This window comes from Bubalus kerabau, chromosome 8 (genome assembly GCF_029407905.1).
Source record: "Bubalus kerabau isolate K-KA32 ecotype Philippines breed swamp buffalo chromosome 8, PCC_UOA_SB_1v2, whole genome shotgun sequence".
In the NCBI taxonomy this organism is placed as follows: Eukaryota; Metazoa; Chordata; class Mammalia; order Artiodactyla; family Bovidae; genus Bubalus; species Bubalus kerabau.
In genome coordinates this window covers 84,022,652-84,049,274 of record NC_073631.1, presented here as the reverse complement: position 1 = coordinate 84,049,274, position 26,623 = coordinate 84,022,652, and the positions used below count along the sequence as shown (strand labels likewise).

Here is a 26,623-nt window from a genome sequence, read left to right as displayed (position 1 = left end):
AGAAAATGTGCTTAATATTTACTGGTAATCAAGTCATACTTAGGCACTGCTCATACTCCTGTGGTTTGTTGCCTGTGTTCATAATGGAATAAAATGCTAAATTTACCAACAAAGGTTCATATATTCAAAGCTGTGGTTTTTCCAGTTGTCATGTATGGATGTGAAAGTTGGACCCTAAAGAAGGCTGAGTGCTGAAGAATTGATGCTTTTGAATTGTGGTGTTGGAGAAGATCCCTGAGAGTCCCTTGCACTGCAAGGAGATCAAACCAGTCAATCCTAAAGGAGATCAATCCTGACTATTCATTGGAAGAACTGATGCTGAAGCTGAAGCTCCTTCACTTTGGCCACCTGATATGAAGACCTGACCCGTTAGAAAAGACCCTGATGCTGGGAAAGAGTGAAGGCAGGAGGAGAAGGGGATGACAGAGGATAAGTTGGTTGGATGGCATCACTGACTCAATGGACATGAGTTTGAGCAAGCTCCAGGAGATGGTGAAGGACAGGAAAGCCTGGCATGCTGCAGTCTATGGGGTCACGAAGAGTTGGACATGACTGAGCGATTGAACAACAACATACTCCTGTGGTTTGTTGCTTACATTCATAATGGAATAAAATGCTAAATTTAATTTAGAGGTTAATGAAAATAAAGGTATAATTTTTTTCCATTCAAGTTAATTACTTCCAAAAATTCTTTCCATAAGCTCCAGATTAAGAGCACTTGGTTTGTATTGCTGTCAGTTATGTTATGCCAAGTGCTAAGCACTAGGCAGGTGGAATAAAAGGGTTATTTAACTCACTCTCAAATTGACATTTTGCCTACTTTTCACTGGATGAGACCTAGATGTTGTACCGTATGTGGAGGTTGCTTCTGAATAATTTTTCAGGGAGAGGAAAAAAAAAGAAAATATCTAATTTGTTCAAGGAGACATTTTAGTGAGGGAAAAAATACTTCATAGAAACCTCAGTTGGGAATTTCAGATTTAAATGGCATACATGGGAAAATAGTAAACTTGGAACTCTCCTTTGGAGACTTTTTGTTTTCTTTTAGACAAAATTAAGGTGGTATATAGAGGCAAGAAACATTAATATGGTTGAAGATAAATACTATTAATGGATTTTCATTACTAGCTTTGAGTTACAGTCAGTGTTTTAATGGTTATATAAAAGGGTGAAAGAACTCTCTCCAAATGAATGATCTATCTCCTTAACAGAGAGGCAGAGGTTAGATGGAGTGAAGTTGAAAGTCTTTTCTTCTCTCCCTTAATTTTATAGCTGCAAGGAACCTGAAATAGGTTAAGTCACTACATAAAAATTGCACACCCAGTAAATATGGAATCCATGAAGGTTTCATGGGTTTGTGACCTATGCAGTCACAGAAGGCACTGGGCTTAATTTAAATGCTCTGCTGTCACTGCCTTGAAATTCTTAATAATTTAAAAAATTGGAATATAATTGCTTCATAATGTTGTGTTAGTTTCTGCTATACAACGAATCAGCTATATGTGTGTGTGTATATATATATATATATATATATACACACACACACATATCCTCTCCTTCTTGAGCCTCCCCCCACCAGCCCCCAACTTAGGTCATCACAGAACACTGAGTTGAGCTCCCTGTGCTATATAGCAGCTTCCCACTGCTGCTGCTGCTGCTAAGTTGCTTCAGTCGTGTCCGACTCTGTGCGACCCCGTAGATGGAAGCCCACCAGGCTCCCCCGTCCCTGGGATTCTCCAGGCAAGAACACTGGAGTGGGTTGCCATTTTCTTCTCCAATGCACGAAAGTGAAAAGTAAAAGGGAAGTCGCTCAGTAGTGTCCGACTCTTAGCGACCCCATGGACTGCAGCCCACCAGACTCCTCCGTCCATGGGATTTTCCAGGCAAGAGTACTGGAGTGGGGTGCCATTGCCTTCTCCGGTAGCTTCCCACTAGCTATCTGTAATAGTTTTTGAATGAGAGGCCCTACATTTTTCATTTTGCCTCAGTACTCACAAATTATGCAGCTCGTTCTGTATTTGAGGTTCTACTTAGGTCTCCTGATCTCTACCTGGGCTGCTTTTCTTATGGTATGTCAATTCTTAACTTGGGAAAAAAATTTCTTGTAGAGTATTATAGAGTTTAATTCTCTTCTGACACCTAACACAGTGATTCACAATCTGGAGGTGTGTGCTTCCCTGGGGGTGGGAATGAAGGTGGGTGAAGTCACAGGTGGGGCTGTTTCAAAGCGAGAGTACAGTAAGTACAGACTCACGCATACTTGGGGTGTGTGTCTAAATTTGTTGTTTGCGTTGCTCCCTGAGGCTGTAAGTTCCATGTGTGCAGGAATAATGTTCGTTTTTATTTATGTTTGTAGCCTCTTCAAAGCCCAAGTATTTGTCAAATAGCAGGTCTACCAATCTTTGGAGATAAGTCAGAGAACCACTGTTACCAGTGGCTATGCCTCATATCCCTTAGATTTGCTAGGGAAAATTAGAAAAAAGTAGTGAACGATTGACTTAGGATAAGTACTTGATAAACAACTAATGATGAAATGATTTGCTTTTGGTGAACACAGTAGCAGTGATTTAGCCTATTGTGTTACAGGTAACCCAGTCAAAGGTTGCTAAAATCACTAGTGTATTTAAGACTCATTACCTCTCTTTTTATAATTGACATAGAACATTATATTAGTTGCAGTGTAAACATGATGATCTGGTATTTGTAAATATTGTGAAAAGGTCATCATAATAAGTCTAGTTAGCTTCCATAACTATATAAAGTTACAAATATATTTTTCTTGTGATAGCTTTTAAGATATACTCTTTTAGCAACTTTCAAATGTGCAATATAGAGTCACCATGATGTACTTTATATCTCCTTAACTTTTAAATTTTATTATTGCCAGTTTATGCCTTTTGACCCCCTTCACCCATTTTGCACACTCCCCTGTCCCTCACTTCAACCATCAATATATATATATGAGCTTGGTATTTTTTTTAATAAAAATTTAAAAAAATTTAGATTCCAGATATAAGTGAGATTCATTGATGGAAACTTATTTTGTTTTCATAACTTGGCCAATGTCATTAACTACCCTTTAACAATAAAAATCTATTATGCCTTATTTTAGGGCTTTGCACTTGCACACACACTATTTTATTGAACCCTCATAATCATCATTTGAGGGAGAGAGGTAGATGAGGAATTTCTATTTTCATTTCACTTATAAGAAAACTGAGGCTGAGAGAGGTTGACCTGTTTGAGCAGCTGAGTCACAGCAAGACCTCTGGTTTCTGACATCCTGACTGGTTCTCTTGTCCCTGCTTAATGAAGGAAAAGCTTTGGCATTGAGAGACAGGCAAGCTTCAGTTTTCCTTTGGTGAAGCTAAAGAGAAGGCACATTGAGTAAGAGGCAGGGGAAGCAGAAGAACACTCAGTAATAAGGAAACAAATAGTGAGACTGCCCCTACTTCCCCAAAGCCTGCCAAGAGCTGCAGTAAGACAGTGCAACCAAGTAGGCCCTTCTGGATCAATATCTAATCATGTTTAGATCCTGTGAGTGAAAACTGTCACGAAATTTAATGTTATGGATAAGCGCTTTTGTTGAAATATGAGAATTTTGAGAAAAATAACATTTAGAGTCATGGGATGATGGGATTTTTTTGTTTCAGCTCTAGTTCACTGAACAGTCACTGTGTCCCAGCCTCTGTGCTCCAAAGGTTGGAGTGGAAGGCAATGCTGCTGTTCAGGGTTTACTAGAAGAGGCAACCAAGTTGGATGGAAAAGTTGGAGGTATAGATAGTTCGCTGTGGTGCCCTGACAGGGTTACAGAATGTGGTTGGACCTTATATGTCATGCTTCAGAATTTGGATTTTAACTTTTAAGACTTCTGTTTCTCTATCTGTAAATTCTGTTAGGTCTTTTCAACCAATGACCATGTTTGCTTGAATCCTTGCTGCTGTTGCCACTTCAGAATAACCTCTGAGCTGTGAGCAGTATCAGAGTTTCTGAAGGCGGTGACATGCAGGTAATAATTTATGCTGAAGCCTTCCTGAAGTGTAGTGCAGTGGGTGATAAGAGCCTGTTCATTCTCTGAACCCACTACAGCCTAAGCTCTTTTTTTTTTTTGATGCTGTGCCTCTACCCTAATTCTTTGGCTCTGGACTCTCTCTTTTCTTCTGATAAGGGCTTCTTCTTCTGACTTAGGGATCTCTTTTCTCTGTTTTTTTTTCTTTTCTTGTCTTTCTTCACTTTCCTGCTTCATTCTGTGCTCTCAGCCTTTCTCCTTTTCCCTCCCTTTTTCTCCATCTTTCATTGTGTGGCACTAAAGTTGTTTGCAGTTGTCAGGACTTCCCTGGTGGTTCAGTGGTTAAGACCTTGCCTTAGCATGTAGGGGGTGCAGGTTGGACCCTGGTCGGGGAGCTAAGATTCCACGTGTCTCACAGCCAAAAAATCAAAACATAAAACAGAAGCGCCATTGTAACAAGTTCAATAAAAACTTTAAAAATGGTCCATATCTTTAAAAAAAAGTTGTTAGCAGTTCTGTTTCCAGATCTTACATCCTTCCACTGTACTACTCAGGAAAGTTTCAGAATCTTTCATTAGTTCCCATGGAACAAAAAATAAGTGCCCTTGCCTAGAAGTCCTAGAACACAAGACAGTGACTGTTAAGTGACTGAGTTAAGTGACTATTCCTGAACCAATTAATGAGACCTGAAAGATAAAGAATATTAATTGGCTTAAGCCATTTCTGGTACAATGGATGGGGTTAACTCCACCCAAACTATACTGCTGTGACTGGGGAGAGGTGATTTCCTTAAAGAATAGTGGGGTTATTTTTTGGCCAGAGGAAGAGGTAAAGGATGATGGGCAGTACAGTTCAGTCACTCAGTCGTGTCCGACTCTTTGTGACGCCATGAATCACAGCACGCCAGGCCTCCCTGTCCATCATCAACTCCCGGAGTCCACCCAAACTCATGTGCATCGAGTCAGTGATGCCATCCAGCCATCTCATCCTCTGTTGTCCCCTTCTCCTGCCCCCAATCCCTCCCAGCATCAGAGTCTTTTCCAATGAGTCAACTCTTCACCCGAGGTGGCCAAAGTTGGATTTCCAAAGAAATCCCAGGGCTGATCTCCTTCAGGATGGACTGGTTGGATCTCCTTGCAGTCCAAGGGGCTCTCAAGAGTCTTCTCCAACACCACAGTTCAAAAGCATCAATTCTTCGGCACTCAGCTTTCTTCACAGTCCAACTCTTAAATCCATACATGACCACTGGAAAAACCATAGCCTTGACTAGACAGACCTTTGTTGGCAAAGTAATGTCTCTGCTTTTCAATATGCTATCTAGGTTGGTCATAACTTTCCTTCCAACGAGTAAGCATCTTTTAATTTCATGGCTGCAGTCACCATCTGCAGTGATTTTGGAGCCCCCCAAAATAAGGTCTGACACTGTTTCCACTGCTTCCCCATCTATTTGCCATGAAGTGATGGGACCAGATGCCATGATCTTAGTTTTCTAACCCCGTGAACAGTTTGTAAAGGCAAAATGATAGGATACAGAAAGAGGAACTCCCCAGGTTGGTAGGTGCTCAGTATGCTACCGGAGATCAGTGGAGAAATAGCTCCAGAAAGAATGAAGGGATGGAGCCAAAGCAAAAACAATACCCAGTTGTGGATGTGACCGGTGATAGAAGCAAGGTCTGATGCTGTAAAAGCAATATTGCATAGGAACCTGGAATGTTAGGTCCATGAATCAAGGCAAATTGGAAGTGGTCAAACAGGAGATGGCAAGAGTGAACGTCAACATTCCAGGAATCAGCGAACTAAAATGGCCTGGAATTGATGAATTTAACTCAGATGATCATTATATCTACTACTGTGGACAGGAATCCCGTAGAAGAAATGGAGTAGCCATCATGATCAACAAAAGAGTTCAAAATGCAGTACTTGGATGCAATTTCAAAAACGACAGAATGATCTCTATTCGTTTCCAAGGCAAACCATTCAATATCACAGTGATCCAAGCCTATGCCCAACCAGTAAAGCTGAAGAAGTTGAAGTTGAACAGTTCTATGAAGACCTACAAGACCTTTTAGAACTAACACCCCAAAAAGATGTCCTTTTCATTATAGGGGACTGGAATGCAAGAGTAGGATGATGGACAGCTCATCAAAAACTCTTCACCATGCTAACATACTGGGTTGTTTTGAGGTTCTAGTGCACAAAAGAATATGAAAAATTCTTTGTATATATGAAAGTATTCTGCTGATGAGTAATATTAATTTTATTAGGCTATTTAAAAAGTATTTCCAGTGTTAAAAATATGCTGAGATTAAAAAGATGGCTATTGACATTATTTTATCATAATTATTATATCTTTTCACAATAGAGAAATCTTGACTAACTTCACTTAGTCTTTCAATTTAAGATAACATTGATTTGTTTTAGATCCCCAAACCAAACCACAAAATGATTAAAATCTGCTTTATGTAAATGGGAAGTGCTAGTTCTAGATACTTTTCAAAGTAACATAACAGGAAAGCACATTTTAAAAAAGTATTCATTTTCTCTTTTTATATAAATGTTCACTGTCATTAAGCAGATAACATTTGAACTTAATTTCAGCTGCCTGAAAAATGACTGCCATTTCATGCAGTCATAAAAAACATAGTTTTCTACTCATTTTGATTGCATTGCATAGGATGACAAATGAATGATTATAACATTCGATATCAGTTGCTAAAAATGAAATTTTGTACCCTTCTCTTAAAAGTGATCTAATGTACAATAGACAAATTACACTTGGTTTGAATAGTAGCTAATAATTAACTCAGAGATGATTGCCTCAACCACAACAAAACCATTTCACTGCAGAGACATGACAGTTGCCGGGATGTGGTTTGTAGTGGGCACAAATCTTTTTGTAGTTTCAAGGCTATAAACTTTTAACCCATGTCATAAAATTCTTTGATTTTTTTTTTTTTTTTTTAGTTTTAATGTGATTTAAAGTTGTCAACTGAAGATTGTCTAATGCCAGCATCTAGACAGTATTCTTTAGATGATATTGGTAAATAACAAGGAAGTGGGTTTGGATGTGGTTCCAATTATTCTGTTGCTCTTATTCTTCTGTTGTGGCTTCAAGAAATATCTTTTGGAAGTTTTAATATCCTTCCTGTACTTAATTGCAACCAGGCTCCCCTAATTACTACTACAATGAGTTTGTTTTTTTTTTATCACCAAACTTCTGTAATTATTTTCACATATAGAATATTTTGGCATTTTTGATTCACTTTTTCATCCTTGTTTGTATATTGTTCATATTCTGTTGTTCATTCACTAAGTCGTGTCCGACTCTTTGCGACCCCATGGACCACAGCACTCCAGCCTTCCTTGTCCTTCACTATCTCCCAGAGTTTGCTCAAACTCATGTCCATTGAATCAGTTATGCCATCTAACCATCTCATTCTCTGTTGTCTCCTTCTCCTCTTGCCTTCAGTCTTTCCCAGTATCAGGGTCTTTTCCAATGAGTTAGCTCCTCGATTAGGTGGCCACAGTATTGGAGGTTCAGTTCCAGCATCAGCCCTTCCAATGAATATTCAGGGTTGATTTCCTTTAGGATTGACTAGTTTAATCTCCTTGCTGTCAAAGGGACTCTCAAGACTCTTCTCCAGCACCATAATTTGAAATTATCAGTTCTTCAGTGCTCAGCTTTCTTCTTGGTCCAACTCTCACATCCGTACATGGTGACTGGAAAAACCGTAGCTTTGACTATATGGACCTTTGTTGGAAAAGTGATGTCTCTGCCTTTGAATACGCTGTCTAGGCTTATCATAGCTTTTCTTCCAAGGAGCAAGAATCTTTTAATCTCGTGACTGCCATCACCATTCGCAGTGATTTTGGAGCCCAAGAAAATAAAATCTTCTACTATTCCCACTTTTTCCTGATCTATTTGCCATAAAGAGATGGGACAAGATGCCATGGTCTTAGTTTTTTGAATGTTGAGTTTTAAGCCAGCTGTTTCACTCTCCTGTTTTACCCTCATCAAGAGGCTCTTTAATTCCTCTTCATTTCTGCCATTAGAGTGCTATCATCTGCATATATGAGATTGTTGATATTTTTCCTGGCAGTCCAGCTTGTGATTTATCCAGCTCGGCATTTCAACTGATGTACTCTACATATAAGTTAAATAAGCAGGGTGACAACATACAGCCTTGACGTACTCCTTTCCCAGTGTGGAACCAGTCCATTGTTCGATGTCTGATTCTAACTGTTGCTTGTTGTCCTGCATACAAGTTTCTCAGGAGGCAGATAAGGTGGTATGGTAGTCCCATCTCTGAAAGATTTCCATGGTTTGTTTTGAACCACACAGTCAAAGGCTTTAGTTTAGTCAATGAAGCAGAAATAGATGTTTTTTGAAATTCCCTTGCTTTTTCTGTGATCCAACAAATGTTGGCAGTTTGATCTCTAGTTCCTCTGCCTTTTGTAAATCTAGCTTGTACATCTGGAAATTCTTGGTTCATGTTCTGCTGAAGCCTGACTTGGAGACTTTTGAGCATTACTTTGCTAGCATGTGAAATGAGCGCAATTATGTGGTAGTTTGAACATGCTTTGGCATTACCTTTCTTTGGTATTGGAATAAAAACTGGCCCTTTCCAGTCCTGTGGTCACTGCTGAGTTTTCCAAATTTGCTGACATATTGAGTGCAGTTCTTTAACAGTATCATCTTTTAAGATGTTCATATTTAAGATAGATAAAATTTTAACTCTCCTTATTGTAGCACATTTTTATGGATAAACTTTTGAATTCAAACAAGCATAAGAATCAGAAATTCATCTTTTTTTAAATTTTTTTAAAAATTTTATTTTATTTTTAAACTTTACATAATTGTATTAGTTTTGCCAAATATCATACACTTGTATTTCTACTTTTCCTATTTAATCTGTATCTTAAAATTTTTTTATTAGGTATATTTTACATATCATAAAATTCATCCTATATTAAGGGTGACCATTTTATACTTTTTAGTAGATTTAGTGAGTTATGCAACTATCACCATAAATCATGTTTGGAATAAATAATCTATAGTCACCTCTGGTCTGGGTGTTACCCATCCAGCTAGAATGGACAAGTTCTGATGGAGTAGGATGTAGGGTTGTGCTGACGCAGAAGAATTCAAGGACTATTATGACTTCTGTTGGCCCAAGAAAATTTTGCCTTTATGCATACTTTCTTCCATAAATATATTTGAATTATATATTTATAATTGCATTGGTGTAAGTTCGGTTCAATTCAGTCGCTCAGTTGTGTCCAACTCTTTGAGACCCCATGAATTGCAGCATGCCAGGCCTCCCTGTCCATCACCATCTCCCAGAGTTCACTCAAACTCATGTCCATTGAGTCAGTGATGCCATCCAGCCATCTCATCCTCTGTCGTCCCCTTTTCCTCTGCCCCCAATCCCTCCCAGCATCAGAGTCTTTTCCAATGAGTCAACTCTTCGCATGAGCTGGCCAAAGTACTGGAGTTTCAGCCTTAGCATCATTCCTTCCAAAGAACACCCAGCGCTGATCTCCTTTAGAATGGGCTGGTTGGATCTCCTTGCAGGCCAAGGGACTCTCAAGAGTCTTCTCCAACACCACAGTTCAAAAGCATCAATTCTTCGGTGCTCAGCTTTCTTCACAGTCCAACTCTCGCACCCATACATGACCACTGGAAAAACCATAGCCTTGACTAGACAGACCTTTGTTGGCAAAGTAATGTCTCTGCTTTTCAATATGCTGTCTAGGTTGGTTATAACTTTTCTTCCAAGGAGTAAGCGTCTTTTAATTTCATGGCTGCAGTCACCATCTGCAATGATTTTGGAGCCCAAAAAAACAAAGTCTGCCACTGTTTCCACTGTTTCCCCATCTATTTCCCATGAAGTGATGAGACCAGATGCCATGATCTTTGTTTTCTGAATGTTGAGCTTTAAGCCAACTTTTTCACTCTCCACTTTCACTTTCAAGAAGCTTTTTAGTTCCTCTTCACTTTCTGCCATAAGGGTGGTGTCATCTGCATATCTGAGGTTATTGATATTTCTCCCGGCATTCTTGATTCCAGCTTGTGCTTCTTCCAGCCCAGCATTTCTCATGATGTACTTTGCATATAAGTTAAATAAGCAGGGTGACAATATACATCCTTGACGTACTCCTTTTCCTATTTGGAACCAGTCTGTTTTTCCATGTCCAGTTGAATGTAATTAGTTATTATGTCCATTTTTTATTCTGATTTTAAAAAAATTAAAATTAAAGCATTTATGTGTACCCCTAAAGCATTGTTGGTCTTAGGCACTATCAGTTTAGTTCAGTTCAGTTGCTCAGTCATGTCTAACTCTTTGTGACCCCATGGACTGCAGCATGCCAGGCTTCCCTGTCCATCGCCAACCCCTGGAATTTACTCAAACTCATGTCTGTTGAGTCAGTGATGCCATCCAACCATCTCATCGTCTGTCATCCCCTTTTCCTCCTGCCTTCAATCTTTCCCAGCATCAGGGTCTTTTCAAATGAGTCAGTTCTTTGCATCAAGTGGCCAAAGTATTGGAGTTTCAGCTTCAACATCAGTCCTTCCAATGAACCCTCAGGACTCATTTACTTTAGGATGGACTGGTTGGATCTCCTTGCAGTCTAAGGGACTCTCAAGAGTCTTCTCCAACACCACAGTTCAAAAGTATCAATTCTTCAGCACTCAGCTTTCTTTATAGTCCAACTCTCACTTGCATACATGACTTCTGGAAAAACCATAGCTTTGACTAGATGGACCTTTGTTGGCAAAGTAATGTCTCTGCTTTTTAATATGCTGTCTGGGTTGGTCATAGCTTTTCTTCCAAGAAGCAAGCGTCTTTTAATTTCTTGGCTGCAGTCACCATCTGCAGTGATTTTGGAGCTCCCCCAAATAAAGTCTCTCTCTGTTTCCACTGTTTCCCTGTTTATTTCCCATGAAGTGATGGGACCAGATGCCATGATCTTAGTTTTCTGAATGTTGACTTTTAAGTCAGCTTTTTGACTCTCCTCTTTCACTTTCATCAAGAGACTCTTTAGTTCTTCTTCGCTTTCTGCCATAAGGGTCGTGAAGTCGCTCAGTTGTGTCTTACTCTTTGTGACCCCATGGACTGTAGCCCACCAGGCTCCTCCATCCATGAAATTTTCTAGGCAAGAGTACTGGAGTGGGTTGCCATCTATGTATCTGAGGTTACTGATATTTCTCCCGGTGATCTTGATTCCATCTTGTACTTCATCCAGTCCAGCATTTCTCTTAATGTACTCTGCATATTAGTTAAACAAGCAGGGTGATAATGTACAGCCTTGACATACTCCTTTCCCTATTTGGAACCAGTCTGTTGTTCCATGTCCAGTTCTAACTGTTGTTTCTTGACCTGCATATAGGTTTCTCAGGAGGCAGGTAAGGTGATCTGATATTCCTATCTCTTTTTTTTTTTTTTAATTTTATTTTATTTTTAAACTTTACATAACTGTATTAGTTTTGCCAAATATCAAAATGAATCTCTTTAAGAATTTTCCAGTTTGTTGTGATCCACACAGTCAAAGGCTTTGGCATAGTCAGTAAAGCAGAAGTAGACGTTTTTCTGAAACTCTTGTGCTTTTTCTATGATCCAACAGATGTTGGCAATTTGTACCTAATTAATAAGTCAGCTCTGGAAGAATTCCCTTGAGAACAGCCTAAAATGTGCCAAATCTGTGAAGAAAGACTATCCTGCATCCAGGAAGGAAGTGGAAGCTGAAAGTTGAGATTATGCTGAAGGGTGAATAGAGGATGGAAAGATGGAGAAACAGCAGTCTGTGACCAAAGAAGTTGAGAGACTGGAGTCGGGAGAGAGAGAGAAAAAAAAAAAAAGTATATTATCACAAAGTTCAAGTGTTTGGGCACTACAGGTTTGCGCTTGAATCTCCCCAAGAAGCCTAATGCATTCCAGCCTTGAAGGCTTTTGCCAGCTTGCCAATCCTTGGTTGTTCGTGTGTGTGCACTCAGTCACTTCAGTCGTGTCTGACTCTTTGCAACCCCATGGACCATAGCCTGCCATGCTCCTCTGTCCATGGGATTCTGCAGGCAAGAATACTGGAGTGGGTTGCCATGCCCTCCTCCACAGGATCTTCCCAACCCAGGGATGAAACTGCATCTCTTGTGTCTCCTTGATTCTTGTGGCCAATTTTTAGTCCCTATCTAATTTATGTTCTGTAACTTGCTAAGAGTTCCCATTTCTCTCTCAGTTTAAATTTAGGGGATAAATGAATATGAACATTTAACTAATACTAGGATGAGTAAGTAAGAAGGTAAAGACACACAAAAAAATGAGAAATCTGATGATTTCCAAAGAAAACTATGAAGAATTTTATATAATTATTTTATGTTATTATTTTTTACTATTGGTTTGATTAAATGCAAGTTGACTGCATTAAAGAACATCGTTCACTATTTTTTTTTAAAAGAAGGTTAGGCAAGATGCAAGTGTATAGTGGAGGGTGCTCTGATTTTGTACAGATGAAATCTTTACTTATATTCATGTACATGTCATATTTTTATATGACGTGGGCCATAGTGAGGGATACCAGGGCTTTTAACTTGTGCTGATTGGCAATTTGGAGAATGTCTCAAAGGAGAAAAGAATAAAACAGGAAGACAGATTCCATTGTGATGTAATTTAATTCTCTCATTAGACACTTTAAAACAATTTGGTGCTTTCAAAATGTTCTGAAAATTAGCAAGATAGTTAAGATAAAAATATAAAAGAAATAGGAGAAAGAGTCACTGGTCTTGATAAATATTCCCTGAATTTACATTTTGTCTTTGCAGGATCTTGTAGAATAGTGAACCTAATCGATTGTTCCTAAATGTAGGCTTCCCAATCTTAGAATCAGTTCTATTCTCTTACCAGAGTTAAAACAATTTGTTTTTGTTGTGAAGTTAATCAATTCCACCTTCATCTTTGTGGTTTCTAGGGTCAGAAAATTTTATACTGGTAGACTAAAATATAGTATTACATCCTTCTGTATTGTCTCATTGATGGTGGCTCTTTACCTGCTCTAAGTTATGGTCCAACTGATTCCTGGTGGAACATAGCTATTTGGTCCCTAGTCTTATGTTATCATTGCAGCTAATAGATATAACATTTAATTTCTAGGAAAATCACTTTGGTTCCTCACAGAATATATATATGAGGTATAAGGACAAATGCTTTTTTCAATTTTTTTGTAGCCTAGAATTGTTATATACCAGCAATTACCAGCAGCTGATTAGCTAAAGTGCTTAGAAATTTCGATTTTCTGGTTATTTTTGTTTTCCAGATAATTGAGAGCAAAAAGAAAACTGTTTTGATTTCAACCATTTTTATAGAACAATCTTCTAAAATGCTTAGTTTACTTTTCTGTTATGGTAAATACTGTATACTAAATATATTTTCACTTTAAAGGTTGTAATTTTGGTCTTTACTCATTTTAGGTACTAAGAAATTAAGTTGAATCTGAAGTAACAAAATTCATCCATCCATTATTCATCTTTCCATTTATACACACTTTTTTCTTATGCCAAATTATACAAGTGATAAATAAACCAGCCAGTTTCCTGCCCCCATGAAATTTACATTGTAGTTGGATATATAGTCAATAAACAAATGATAAGTCATACATTTGCATGAGGAAATAAACAGTTTGATAAAGATAACAGGGACAGTTATGTTAGCCAGGGCAAGGTTATTCCAGATGGAGGGAACAGTTAATACAAAAGCCTGAAACAGGACAAAACTTGGCATGTCCTCAGTTCAGTTCAGTTCAGTTCAGTCGCTCAGTCGTGTCCAACTCTTTGTGACCCCATGAATTGCAGCATGCCAGGCCTCCCTGTCCATCACCAACTCCCGGAGTTCACTCAAACTCATCCATCGAGTCGGTGATGCCATCCAGCCATCTCATCCTCTGTTGTCCCCTTTTCCTCCTGCCCCCAATCTCTCCCAGCATCAGAATCTTTTCCAATGAGTCAACTCTTCGCATGAGGTGGCCAAAGTACTGGAGTTTCAGCTTTAGCATCATTCCTTCCAAAGAACACCCAGGGCTGATCTCCTTTAGAATGGACTGGTTGGATCTCCTTGTAGTCCAAGGGACTCTCAAGAGTATTCTCCAACACCACAGTTCAAAAGCATCAATTCTTCAGCGACAAAGGGCCCAATGAAAGACATCCTTTAGAAGCTGACATTAACACTAAGTCTGGCTAAATAGTCATCTAAATAAATGGGAGGTGACATTTAATCTAAATAATAATCCAATATTCTGTGGTTAGTAGGCCCATTAGAAGTTCGAAGTCAGTAACAGACTGTTCATTCTTGTGGGGAGAGAATTTATTGGCAGGGAACTAGATCAAGCCTGTAGAGCAAATGTTGCGTTCTGGTGCTGTTTTTGTAGAATGACAGTGAAATCAACACAGCATTGCAAACAGTGCTAAATTTTTTCTCCTATTTGGGCTTACTGGAGACTGGTATTGGGAAGGTCAAGACAGGTTCTGGAAAAGGAGTGCTGTGATTCTTAACATAATAATATAAGGTGCAACATTGTGAGAAGTGCTATACACTTGCTGACTTTGGAGTAGATGGTGTATTGTGTAGACTGTTTACATTTTCCAAAGTTGAACTAATAACATAATAAAACTTATATTTATTTTATGCTAAGCATTGTTCTAAGTACATTGTATATATTAACTAATTTATTTCCCCAATAGTTCTGTTATCCCTATTTTACTGAGGAGGTAGCAGAAACATAGAATAGCATTGTAACTTGCCCTGTGTCACATAGACAAATAAATAGCAGAGTTGGGACCTGAACTCAATCTGTACAGAGACTGTGCTATACTTCTACTCTCCTTAAGAGTATAAGGCCCACCCAGTATTCATTGATTCATTTATTTATTTACTTAAATGTTTATTGAGTTCTTAGTGCCAAGCATGCTGTTATTCCTGACAATGTTACGATGAATAAGTTGACTGGGGAATATATTTTAGCTTTTAAGAGAGGTATACGAATATAAGAAATCTTGGCCTACCTTTTGGGAGAGTAATTTTGGTAAGTAATATGGTTAGCACTGAGCAGTAGAACTTACCATAATGATTGTACATTGATCTTGTATCTTGCAATGTTGCTGTGTGTTAGTCACTAAGTCATATCTGATTCTTTGTAACCCCATGAACTGTAGCTCACCAGGCCCCTTAGTTCATGAAATTCTCTAGGCAAGAATACTGGAGTGGGTTGCCATTTCTTCCTCTAGGGGATCATCCCAACTCAGGGATCAAACCCGTATCTCCTGCAATGTAGGTGGATTCTTTACCATCTGAGCCACCAGGGAAGCCTTGCTGGGCTTGTGTTTTTAGTTCTAATAGTTATTTTAGTGGATAATAAGATTTTCTGTATACAAAGTCATGTCATCTATTAATACAGGTAGTTTTACTTCTTCTGATATATATGCCGTTTATTTCCTTTTCTTGCCCTAAGTAGAAAGAACATCAGTACAATGTTGAATAGAAGTGCCAAGAAGAGACATTCTTTTCTTTTCAGGGCCAAAAATCCAGTTTTTCACCAGTATATATGCTATTAGTTGTGGCTTTTTTCACTGATGCTCTTTATCAGATTGAGGAAATTTCTTTTATTTTTTGTTTGCTGAATATTTTTATCATGAAAGAGTGTTGGATTTTTGCCGGGAGCCGGCATATTGCATATTGAGTGCATATTGCATATTGAGTGCAGCACTTTCCACAGCATCATCTTTCAGGATCTGGAATAGCTCAACTGGAATTCTATCACTGCCGGGAGCCAGCGTGAGGAATTCCGCCCATGACAAAGGTCATGAGGAAGGAGGCTCGGCATACGCAAAGGCGGGATTGAGCCTCAGGAGTCCCCCTGGAAATTCTCGAGCATCTACCCCCCAAACCAGAGTCTGCCTACTTTCTGCTTTGTGCTTTCACCTACACCTCTGACTTTACGGGGGGCTGTCCCCCACTACCTCTCTCTGAAAAAAGAGTTAGCTTACAGCTCCAGTTAATAATTCCTGGGTGTGACAGTGTTTCAATCTAAAAACTCCTTTGGAAATCCTCTAGCCTGCCTGAATAGGTTTTTCCGGCCACATGTGATTGTTCAGAGCCTCCCAACTGTGAGAGGCAGGAGATGTTCTAAACTGTCTAAACACAGATTCCTTTGAGTAGTTAAAAGATTGATTAGAAATTGTATTGGTGAAGGGTTTTTCACTTATTGAGCCAATGTTTGCTGCTAAGTCTCCATACTCCGTACCTACTGTGTCCTTGGCAGTGTATTGATTGATATAATGGATGTATAGAAATGTAAGTAGTAGCCTCAATGTTTGTAACGTTGGACCCTTGAGTTAATTCTTTTCTTGATTGAGCCCACCTCACCTTTGCCCTATAGGAATGCAGCTTTGTCCAATGCTTTTTTGGAGGCTGGTGCCTGACTTTGGAATAATCACCTTTAGAGAAAAATAAGTTTCTTAAAATGTTAACAGGCCTCCGGGCCAGAAGATGATGTAATTCACCTGAACTTTTGCATATGATAAGTTTGAAAGCCTGGCTTCAATTAGGACCAGGAACTGCTGTCCTTGCATGACTCCACCCCTTCCCCCATTATCCTCTATGCACAACTTAAGGTATAAAAACTACTTTGGAAAATAAAGTGCGGGCCTTGTTCACTGAAACTTGGTCTCCCCATGTCACTCTCTCTCCCAAATTCTAGCTGAGTCTCCATCTGGAGCGCAGAACCCACCATGCTTGCTAATTATGCCTGGGCTTCTAAGATCCGACCGGGGAGGCCTCAGTGTCTCCTCTCCTTCGGGAGAACGGAAGGACGCCTGCGGCCTACGTAAGTGGTGCAAACTTCTTGTCTTGAAGTTTTATTGGTCTCCCGCGTAAACCAAGCTACTCAGCCTCTTTTCTCCACTGAATTTTCCTACTGAGCTATCCTCATTCTATTACTCTTTGTATCCTTAATTAACATGTAATTAAGCAGTTGTTTCCTGACCCTCGCCTATGCCGTCTCTCCTTTGAATACCCTGGATCAGCTGGGGCTGGATCCCGGCAGATTTTGGCAGATGCTATTTCTGTGACTGTTGAGATCATTAACTGGTTTGTATCACTTATCCTGTTAATATGTTATTTGATTATTGATTGATTAACAAGTGACATTGATTTTTGTGTATTGAATCAATTTTGCAATCCTGGGGGAAAATCTCAGTTGATCTTGTTGTGTGAATCTTGGTATAGTTGCTATATTTAGTTTGCTAGTATGTTGCTAAGGATTTTAAGGTCTATATTCAGAAAGGAGAATTGCCCTGTAGTTTTCTTCTTACTGTGATTTTTTTTTTTACCAGTTTTAGTATCAGGGTGATATTTCATAGAATGAGTTGTTTTCTCCTCTTCTAGGTTTTGGAAGAATTTGTGAAGAATTGGTACTTTTTATTTAATTGTTTGTTAGAACTCATCAGTGAAGGTAAAAAAGCCTGAGCTGCTTCTTTTTTGGGATAAATTTTATGACTGTTAATCTGGGTATTGTATGTCTATTCAGTTTTTCTATTTATTATTTAGTCAGTGTCAGTAATTTGATTCATTGTAAAATTTTTTTCTATTTCATTTAGCTTATTTAATTTATTGGCAAATAATTATTAATAGTAGTCATATATAATACTTTTTTCCTATAAATTCAGTACAAATATTCCCTCTTTTATTCATGATTTTAATAACTTGAGTCTTCTTTCTTTTTTCTTGGTCAGTCTAGTTTAAGGTTTGTTAATTTTGTTGATCTTTTCAGTAAACCAACTTTGTATTTCATTGGTTTTCTCTACTGGTTTCCTATATTCTATATTTCATTAATTTTACTTTTATCTTTAGTAGTTTCTTCCTTTCACTACTTTTGGGTTTAGTTTGCTTTTCTTTTTGAGGTGTCTTAAGGCAGAATGTTAGGTTATTGATTTGAAGTCTTTTTCTTTTTTTAATATAGGTGTTTTCAGTTATAAATTTCCCTCTAAGAACTGTTTTAGCTTCATATCATAAGTTATGGTGTGTTGTGTTTTGTTTTTAGTCATCTCAAGTTACTTTCTAATTTCCTTTGAGATTTCTTCTTTGATTTGTTAGTTTTTAAGAATGTTTTGTTTAATTTCCACCTGTTTGTAAATTTCCCAAATACCCTTCTGTTACAGATTTCTTGCTTCATTCCATTGTAGTTGGAGAACATTCATTATGGAGTTTTAAGCCTTTTAAATTTGCTGAGGATTGTTTTTTGGTTTATTTTGGAAGATGTTCAGTGGCCCAGTGGCAAAGAATCCACCTGCCAATGCAGGAGACACAAGAGACATGGGTTCAATCCCTGGGTCAGGAAGATCTCCTGGAGGAGGAAATGGCAACCCACTCCAGTATTCTTGCCTGGGAAACCCTAGGGACAGAGGAAACTGGCAGGTTATAGTTCATAGGGTTGGAAAGTCGGACACGACTGAGCCTACATGCATGCACAGAACATGTTTCATGTGTGTTTGAGAAGAATGTGTATTCTGCTGTTGTTATGGAGTGTTGTATAGATAGATGTTTGTTAGGTCTAATTGGTATACATGGGAAAGTTTCGTGTAACACTTGAGGGGCTATTAAGTTTTTTTTTTCTGAAACAGCTGTATTATTTTTGTATTCTCACCAGCAATTTATGAGGTTTATAGTTTTTCCACATTCCTGTCAACACTCACCATTCTCCATAATTTTTACTTTAGCTTTTGAAATGGGTGTGAAGTGGTTTTGATCTGCATTTTTGCATTTCAAGTCTTCTATTTCTGTGTTGATTTTCTGCCTAGTTGTTATATTAATATCTATTATTGAAAGTGGTATTTTTAAGTCTCTATTACTGTCCTATTGTTTTTTGCTTCCTTCAATTTTATCAGTTTTTGCTTCACGTTTTGGAGGCTCTCGTTAATAAATGTATGTTTATAATTGTTATGTCTTATTGCTAAATTGAGCATTTTATCATTCTACAATGCAGTTTGTTTTGCCTCTAGTAACAGTTTTTGTCTCAAAGTCTATTTGTCCGATGTTCTTATATACTCTGTTTTTGGTTACCCTTTTCATGATGTATTATTTGCTAGGGCTGCCGTAACAAAGTTCCATAGACTGGTGTCTTAAGCAACCAAGTATTTGTTTTCTCACAGTTCTGGAGGGTTGAACTCTATGGTCAAGGTGTTGTCAGGATTAATTTCTTCTGAGGGCCTTGAGGGAAGGATCTATTCCAGGCCTTTCTCCTTAGCTTGTCAATGGCTATCATTCCCTGTGTTTTCACATCATTTTCCTTCTGCACATGTATGTCTGTGTCCAGATTTTCTCTTCTTATAAAGACATCAGTCATATTGGATTAGGATATATCCAAGTGACCTCATTTAAACTTAGTTACATCTTAAAAAACCTTATGTCCAAATATGGCCACTTTCTGAGGTGCTAGGGTTAGGACTTCAGCCCAGAGAAGTTGACACATAAAATTAACAGTCTCAAGTGCTACCTCCCTACATATGTAATTTAAGTTTTTCTAATGGCCACGTTATGTGTGTGTGTGTGTGTGTGTGCGTGCGCACGCACGCGCATGCTCAGTCTCTGTCATGTCTAACTCTTTGTGACTCTTTGTAGCCTGTCAGCCTCCTCTGTCCATGGGATTTCCCAGGCAAGAATACTGGAGTGGGTCGCCATTTCTTACTCCAGGGATCTTCCTGACCCAGAAATCGAACCCAAATCTTCTGCGTCTCCTGCAGTGGCAAGTGGATTCTTTACCACTGTGCCACCTGGGAAGCCAATGACCACATAAGAGAAAGTAAAAACAAATGTAATTAATTTTAATTACATATTTCATTTAATAGGCCCCCACTTTTTTATTTCAAAATGGAAAATTGATATAAAACTAATGAGAAGATAGTTTACATTTTTTCTGTACTGTCTTTCACATTTGAAATGTACTTTATACTTATGGCTCATCTTAATTTGAAATATCCTCATCAAAGGCTTAATAGCCACATATAGTTAGTTAATGGCTATTGCAATGGCCAGAACAGTCTCAGAATGCAGAAGAATGGGAACATGCATAGAGGGTCCAGTATTTCCTTTATTCCTTTCCTACTTGTTTGACGGTAAAAAGTGGTATTTAACCATAACCTTTGTCCACTTTCTACTCTTTCCCTATTATTACCTGTGGTAGACCAAATGATGGACAAGAAAGATGCCCATGTCCTTATCCCTGGGACCTGTGATTATGTTACCTTACATGATTAAAGGAACATCATAGATATGATTAAGTTAAGACTTTTGAGGCACTTCCCTGGTGTTCCCAGTGGTTAAGACTTTGCCTTCCAATGCAGGGGGTGTGGGTTTGATCCCTGGTTTGGGAACTAAGATCCCACATGCCTTGAGGCCAAAAAACCAAAACATAAAGCAGAAACAATATTGTAACAAATTCAATCAAGACTTTAAGAATGGTCCACATTAAAAAAAAAATCTTAAAAAAATGACTTTTGAGATGGGGAGATTATCTTGGATTATCTCCCTGGGCCCAATGTAATTACAAGGTTTTTTTAATAAGAGGGAGGCAGGAAGATCAGAGTTAGTAGTTTAAGATCTGACAATGGCGGTAAGTGGTGGAATGTTGCTTGGGGTCATTTGTAACAGTAGCAGTAGGAAACCAGTTCACCGCTTTAGCAGGTAGATGTGGCTACAGAAAGTTATGGTTTTATATATAAATTTTAGTTAATATTAAAAAAATCTTGAGTTCTATATGAATGAGGGGCCATATTAATTCTGATTCAAGTTTTACATCAATGATTAATTCAGCAATTTTAGTTTTTTGGTGGATTTTCATAGGGGCAGAGGATTAAAGCATTGCTGAGAGACAACTGCCAGAAATTTTGGGGTTGCTCTAGAATCCATATATTTATCTATAAAATTACAAGAATACTCTTCTTCTTGGTGGGATAGTTTGTTTTCAGTTCAATCCATTCCTCCTGAAGCTGAACCACATTTACAGGGTGGGTGATAAAACAGATACATTCTGAGGTTTTATCTCAAGGAAGCTGCAGAAACAAAGCATGGTTTGAAATCATGTAAACCATTGAATCTTTTCTGAAATGATGACTTCCTTTCCACTAAATTGCTCTGTAATTCTTTCATATTTTTGATTCTATTGACCTCAAGCCAGGCTGCAATAGTAAAATGAGTACATTCTCCTTTGGCCTTTTTGTTCGCTCTATAAGTGAAGTTTGAGTCTGAAATTTGTAATTCTTTGAGTAAATACATGCTTTTAAAATTCTGTAACTGTAGTTTCAAGTCCACTGTACTTAGATATGTTACTCTCTGGTAAGCCACTGAGGGAAAACAGAGTGCATCGTTCAGTCTTTTAACTACAAAAGGCCTTGACTTGAGGAAGTAGCTTGCTGAATCATTTTATTTCTCTGACATTGATACCTTATTGAAAATCTCCTTCATATCTTCTAAATATCCTTAAATTGTTGCAGATTGATTTGTAATAGCATGAAATAGTTGCACAATATTGGTCACTGCCTCCATCATATTATGTAATAAAACTGATTTGTAATATTTAGAGCATAAGTTTTCTGTCAATGAAGCCTGGACTTAATAAGTATCCTTGTTTGACTCACATTAAGTATTGAAAAACTTCCTCCTCTTTTTTATCTGTTTCATATTGGTAATGAGGACTTTTCTGTGTTTAACTCATACTTAACATTATTTTTTATGGCAGCGTATGAAGTCTTTTTTGTTGCCACAATAACTAACTGGGTATTAAACATTTTTGCTGTTGTTGTTCTTATTCTTGTTAAAAATTTCAACTTGAGTAGTGTTTGACACTCATAGAGACTGAATTTGAAAATCCCACAGACAGAGAAGCCTGGCAAGCTACAGTCCAGGGGGTCACAAGAGTCAGACACAACTCAGTGACTAAATCACCACCAGCACCAAGCTGCATGTTGAGGCTTTAGTTTATAACACTGATGCTTCGACTTGGCTGTACATTGGAATCATCTGGAAAGTTTCAAAAACTACTGCCTTTGTCCACCCTAAGAGATTCTGGTTTAATTAGTATGAGGCATTGCCTGGGCACTGGGATTTTTAAAAGCTCTCCAGATCATGCTAGTGTGCAGAAGAGTCTGAGAATCGCTGTTCTATAAAATGATTTCCAAACTTACGGTGTAGGAAAGTCACCAGGCAGCTTTTTTTTAAACGTTATTTTTTAGAGCGGTTTTGGGTTTACAACAGCATTGAGAGGAATGTACAGAGATTTGTCATATATCTCCTGCCCCACACATGAAGAGCCTACACTCACTGGAGTGTATCATCATCATTCACCAGAATGGTACTTATTTAAACCAAGAGTTAACCTACACTGACACATCTTAATCCCCCATAGTTTACCTTAGGGTAAAGCCCGTAGTTTACCTTAGGGTTCACTCTCTGTGTTGTGCCTTCTATGGGTTTGCATAAAAATGTAATGACGTATACCCATCATTATAGAATCATGCAGAATATTTTCAATGTCCTAAAAATTCTCTGTGCTTATCAGTTAATTTCCTGTCTCCCCCACTCTGGCAATCAGTGATCTTTTTATTGTCTCCAAAGTTTTGCCTTTTCCAGAATGTCACATAATTAGAATCATACACTATGTAGCCTTTTAAAATTGGCTTCTTTCACTTATTGGTATGCATTTAAATTTCCTCCATGTCTTTTCATGACTTGATAACGCTTTGCTTTTACCCCATGGACTGCAGCCTACCAGGCTCCTCCATCCATGGGATTTTCCAGGCAAGAGTACTGGAGTGGGGTGCCATTGCCTTCTCTGTTTGCTTTTTAGTGCTGTATAATATTCCATTGCCTGTATGTACCAAGTTTTCACAACTATGAAAAAAAAAGCTACTATAAATATCCATGTGTAGGTTTTTGAATGGCCTAGTTTTCAACTTCTTTTGGGTAAATACCAATAGTGCAATTGCCAGATCATGTGGTAAGATTCTGTTTAATATTGTAAGAAACCACTGAACTGTCTTCCAAATGGCTGTATCATTTTGTATTCCAGCCAGCAATGAATGAGAGTTCCTGTTGTTCCACATGATCACCAGCACTTGGAATTGTCTGTGTTCTGTTTTTGGCAGTTCTAATAGGTGTATAAGTGTCCAGGGAGCTTTGGGAAAAAAAAAACAGATTTCTGGGACTCACATTCAGTTGTTCAGATCCAGTGGTCTGGGGCAGGATTCAAGAGCCTGACAGTTTGAAGCAGCATCCCAGGTGACTCTGATGTAGTAGCACCCGTGTGTCACATTTGAAAAGAAGGTGTGTTTTAGAATAAACCTGTATCTCTGTCACATATCATCTTGATACTCTTAAAGTTAAATGACATTAAAGTTCCCCCCAATTTTTTTTCAAGACTCAAGTCATATTTGAAGCAACTTTCCTGGCTGGTTCCTGTGGGTTTGGTTATGGATGTCACTGTACTTGAAGTTTTAGTTCTGTGAACTCTCAAGGGGCCTTTAGCTTGTCAGGAAACTAACAGAGCAAAGAATGGTTTAGAAAGAACCTTATAGCCTTAAATGACTGTATGGCCCATTGAACACAGCTTTAACAATGATGATATGGACTAACTGCAGATCAGCAGCTGGTTTGTCAGTGGACTTGCAGTCCCTAAGACTGTGTGAACTCACCATCCTGAACCTTTGAAGCGAAACAGCTGCAAAAGAGGGATGTTTCAAAGGGCCACAGATGTGAACCTCAAGACTCCATTTCTCACATACTGGTGATCAGAGTTAACATATCTGTCTTTTTAATCATGCATACTCCCATAGACATGTTGTTAATCATGGCATTTTAAAAATGAAAGAATTTAAAAGTTGGCTTAGCTGCTAATTGGAAAATATACTTTACAAAACAATTAGATTTGTAAGTAGTTCTGTGAAGGTATTTATTAATTTAAGCAAAAGCTGTGTTTTCTTTGTGTAAAAATATCAATCACACAATGATTGAAATATATAAATAGAGACAAACGTCTTATTGTTCATTGTTTTTTCCTGATAATTATAGTAAAGTGGAGCACAGGACTTTTCTATACTTTTAAGAAAAGAAATGCATGTCTGGGGGAGAAAATGCCAAAGATACACAAATGTATAACTTTGAACTAAAACTTTTTTGGTCATTCCACTCCTTAGCAATAACTATGATTCAGGGTTTGGTGAATATTTCAGAAAAAATAGAAGAACTCACTTGATGTGTCAGTGTAGGTTCATCAGTTGTAACAAATTGGACTACTCTGGTAGGGGAAGTTTTTAGTTGGGGAGGCTGTGTATAATGTGGGGTAGGAGATACATGGGAAATCTCTGTACCCTCTGCTCAATATTCCTGTGAACCTAAGAATGCTCAAAAAAATAGAGTCTAGTAAAAACAAAAAATAACACCCCCCATACAACAGTAGCAACGACAACACTGATGAGACTTTCTTATATATAATTATTTTATCTTAATGGTATAATCAACATAATATAGTTTGGGATGAAAACTAGACTTAAGAAATCAGTTTTCATAATATAGACATTGTGCTCGCTTGGCTTCGCTTCTCGCATGCCCATTTTCCTTCTCCACCTGTGCCTCATTGCTGCATCTGTCTCTTTTTGGCGGTTCCATAGTGCAGGTACTGCTGGTCAGGGATCTGCCTGCAATTTCCTTTGCTATTTGGAGCAGGTGTTTTCAGACCTCCTCTCTGGCTACCCACTGAAGAGAATTGAGAGTCCAGAAATAAATCCTTATATTTATAGTCAACAAAAAGTAGCGAGGCAATTCATTAAGGGAAGAATTGTTCAACAAATGGTGTTGGGAAAGTGATGTCCACGTGTAAAAGGGTGAACTGAGGTGCTTACCTCCCATCGTACACAAAAATTCAGTAAAAATGTATCAAACAACTTTAAGAAGAAAACACAGAACTCCTTTGAGACTGTGGGTTAGGCCAAGATTTTGTAAATAATACCAGAAGAATGGTACATAAAATTTTTAAGTTGACAAACTGGACCTCATTAGAATTCAAAGCTTTCGTGCTTCAAAGGACAGAATTAAATGAAAAGAGATAGACTAGAAGATTGCATCACATATCTAATAAGGGACTTGTATCCAGATTTTAAAAGAACTCTAATCATTCAGTAAGACAACCCAGTTAGAACATGGGCAGAAGATGTGAATAGACATTTCACTAAAGAAGATACACAAATAGCTAATAAGTACGTGAAAAGATCAACGTCATTAGTCATTAGGGATAAAAACAATTGAGATATCACTTCACACTCATCAGAAAAAGTATAATTACGACTTCCTAATTTATTCACAAATAACAAATATTGGTGAGAATATGGAGAAATTGGAGCCCTCATATATTGATATCAATTAATGTACAAAGGTGCAGACACTTTGGACAACTTGACAACTTTGTAAAAGTAAATTAACTATGCCCCAGCAATTCCATCCGTTCATCTCTTCCCAAGAGAAAATGCATGTTCACACCAAAACATGCACGCAAATGTTCATTAATTATAGCCCCAAACTGGAAACATTCTAAATGTCTGTTAACTGCTCAGTGGATAGACAAAAATTTTATAGAGTGGTAAACCACCACTAATAAAAAAGAAGTGAACTGAAACACACAACATGGATGAACTTCAAAACATGTTAATGAAAGAAGCCAGACGTGAGACACTTCATGAATCTCATTTCTGCTGCTGCTGCTGCTGCTACTGCTAAGTCACTTCAGTCGTGTCCGACTCTGTGCGACCCCATAGATGGCAGCCCACCAGGCTCCCCCGTCCCTGGGATTCTCCAGGCAAGAACACTGGAGTGGGTTGCCATTTCCTTCTCCAATGCATGAAAGTGAAAAGTGAAAGTGAAGTCGCTCAGTCGTGTCCGACCCCCAGTGACCCCATGGACTGCAGCCCACCAGGCTCCTCCGTCCATGGGATTTTCCAAGCAAGAGTACCGGAGTGGGGTGCCATTGCCTTCTAGGAAATGCCTAAAAAAGACAAATTTATGAAGACAGAAGTAGATTAATGGTTGCCTGGCCAGTGGGAATGCAAATTAACTGTAAATGATCACAAAGGTACCTGTTAGAATGAAGAAAATATTCTAAACCTGGTCATAATGGCTCATTTTGGTACATTTACCAAAAATCTTTACCCTTGAAATGGGAAAATTCCATATGTAAAATATACCTCAATGAAGCTGTTTACAGAAATAAAACTTGTGCAATGCAACCAAACCAAGCTTTACAGGAAAATTTATAACTAAATTCTTGTAATAGAGGAACAGCTAAAAATTAATTGAGCTGTGTTTACTATTTCATAAAAGAAGAGAAAGAGCAAATATCAAAAGACTCAAAATATCAACAGAATGAAAGTCAGTATTTCAAAAGATAAATAAAATGAAGGAAAGCATTCAGGGAGCACACACACACACAAAAAGCATGAATTTGCAAAAAGAAGTAATTAAAACGTTTAGACGGTAGTATAAATCAGTTCAGTTCAGTTCAGTCGCTCAGTCGTGTCCGACTCTTTGC

The 26,623-nt window shown here is 38.2% G+C and overlaps 1 protein-coding gene and 1 long non-coding RNA gene across 5 annotated transcripts in view; both read left to right on the top strand.

The window, feature by feature from the left end:
• The window catches only part of SUGCT (succinyl-CoA:glutarate-CoA transferase), a 768,109-nt gene that overhangs the window by 109,537 nt on the left and 631,949 nt on the right, over positions 1–26,623 (top strand). The gene's annotated exons all lie outside the window — the stretch shown is intronic.
• On the top strand, positions 16,674–23,463 carry LOC129659415 (uncharacterized). Its single transcript, XR_008718062.1, has 3 exons — positions 16,674–16,879; positions 17,440–17,506; positions 23,117–23,463. It is a non-coding gene; the product is annotated as an uncharacterized LOC129659415 (long non-coding RNA).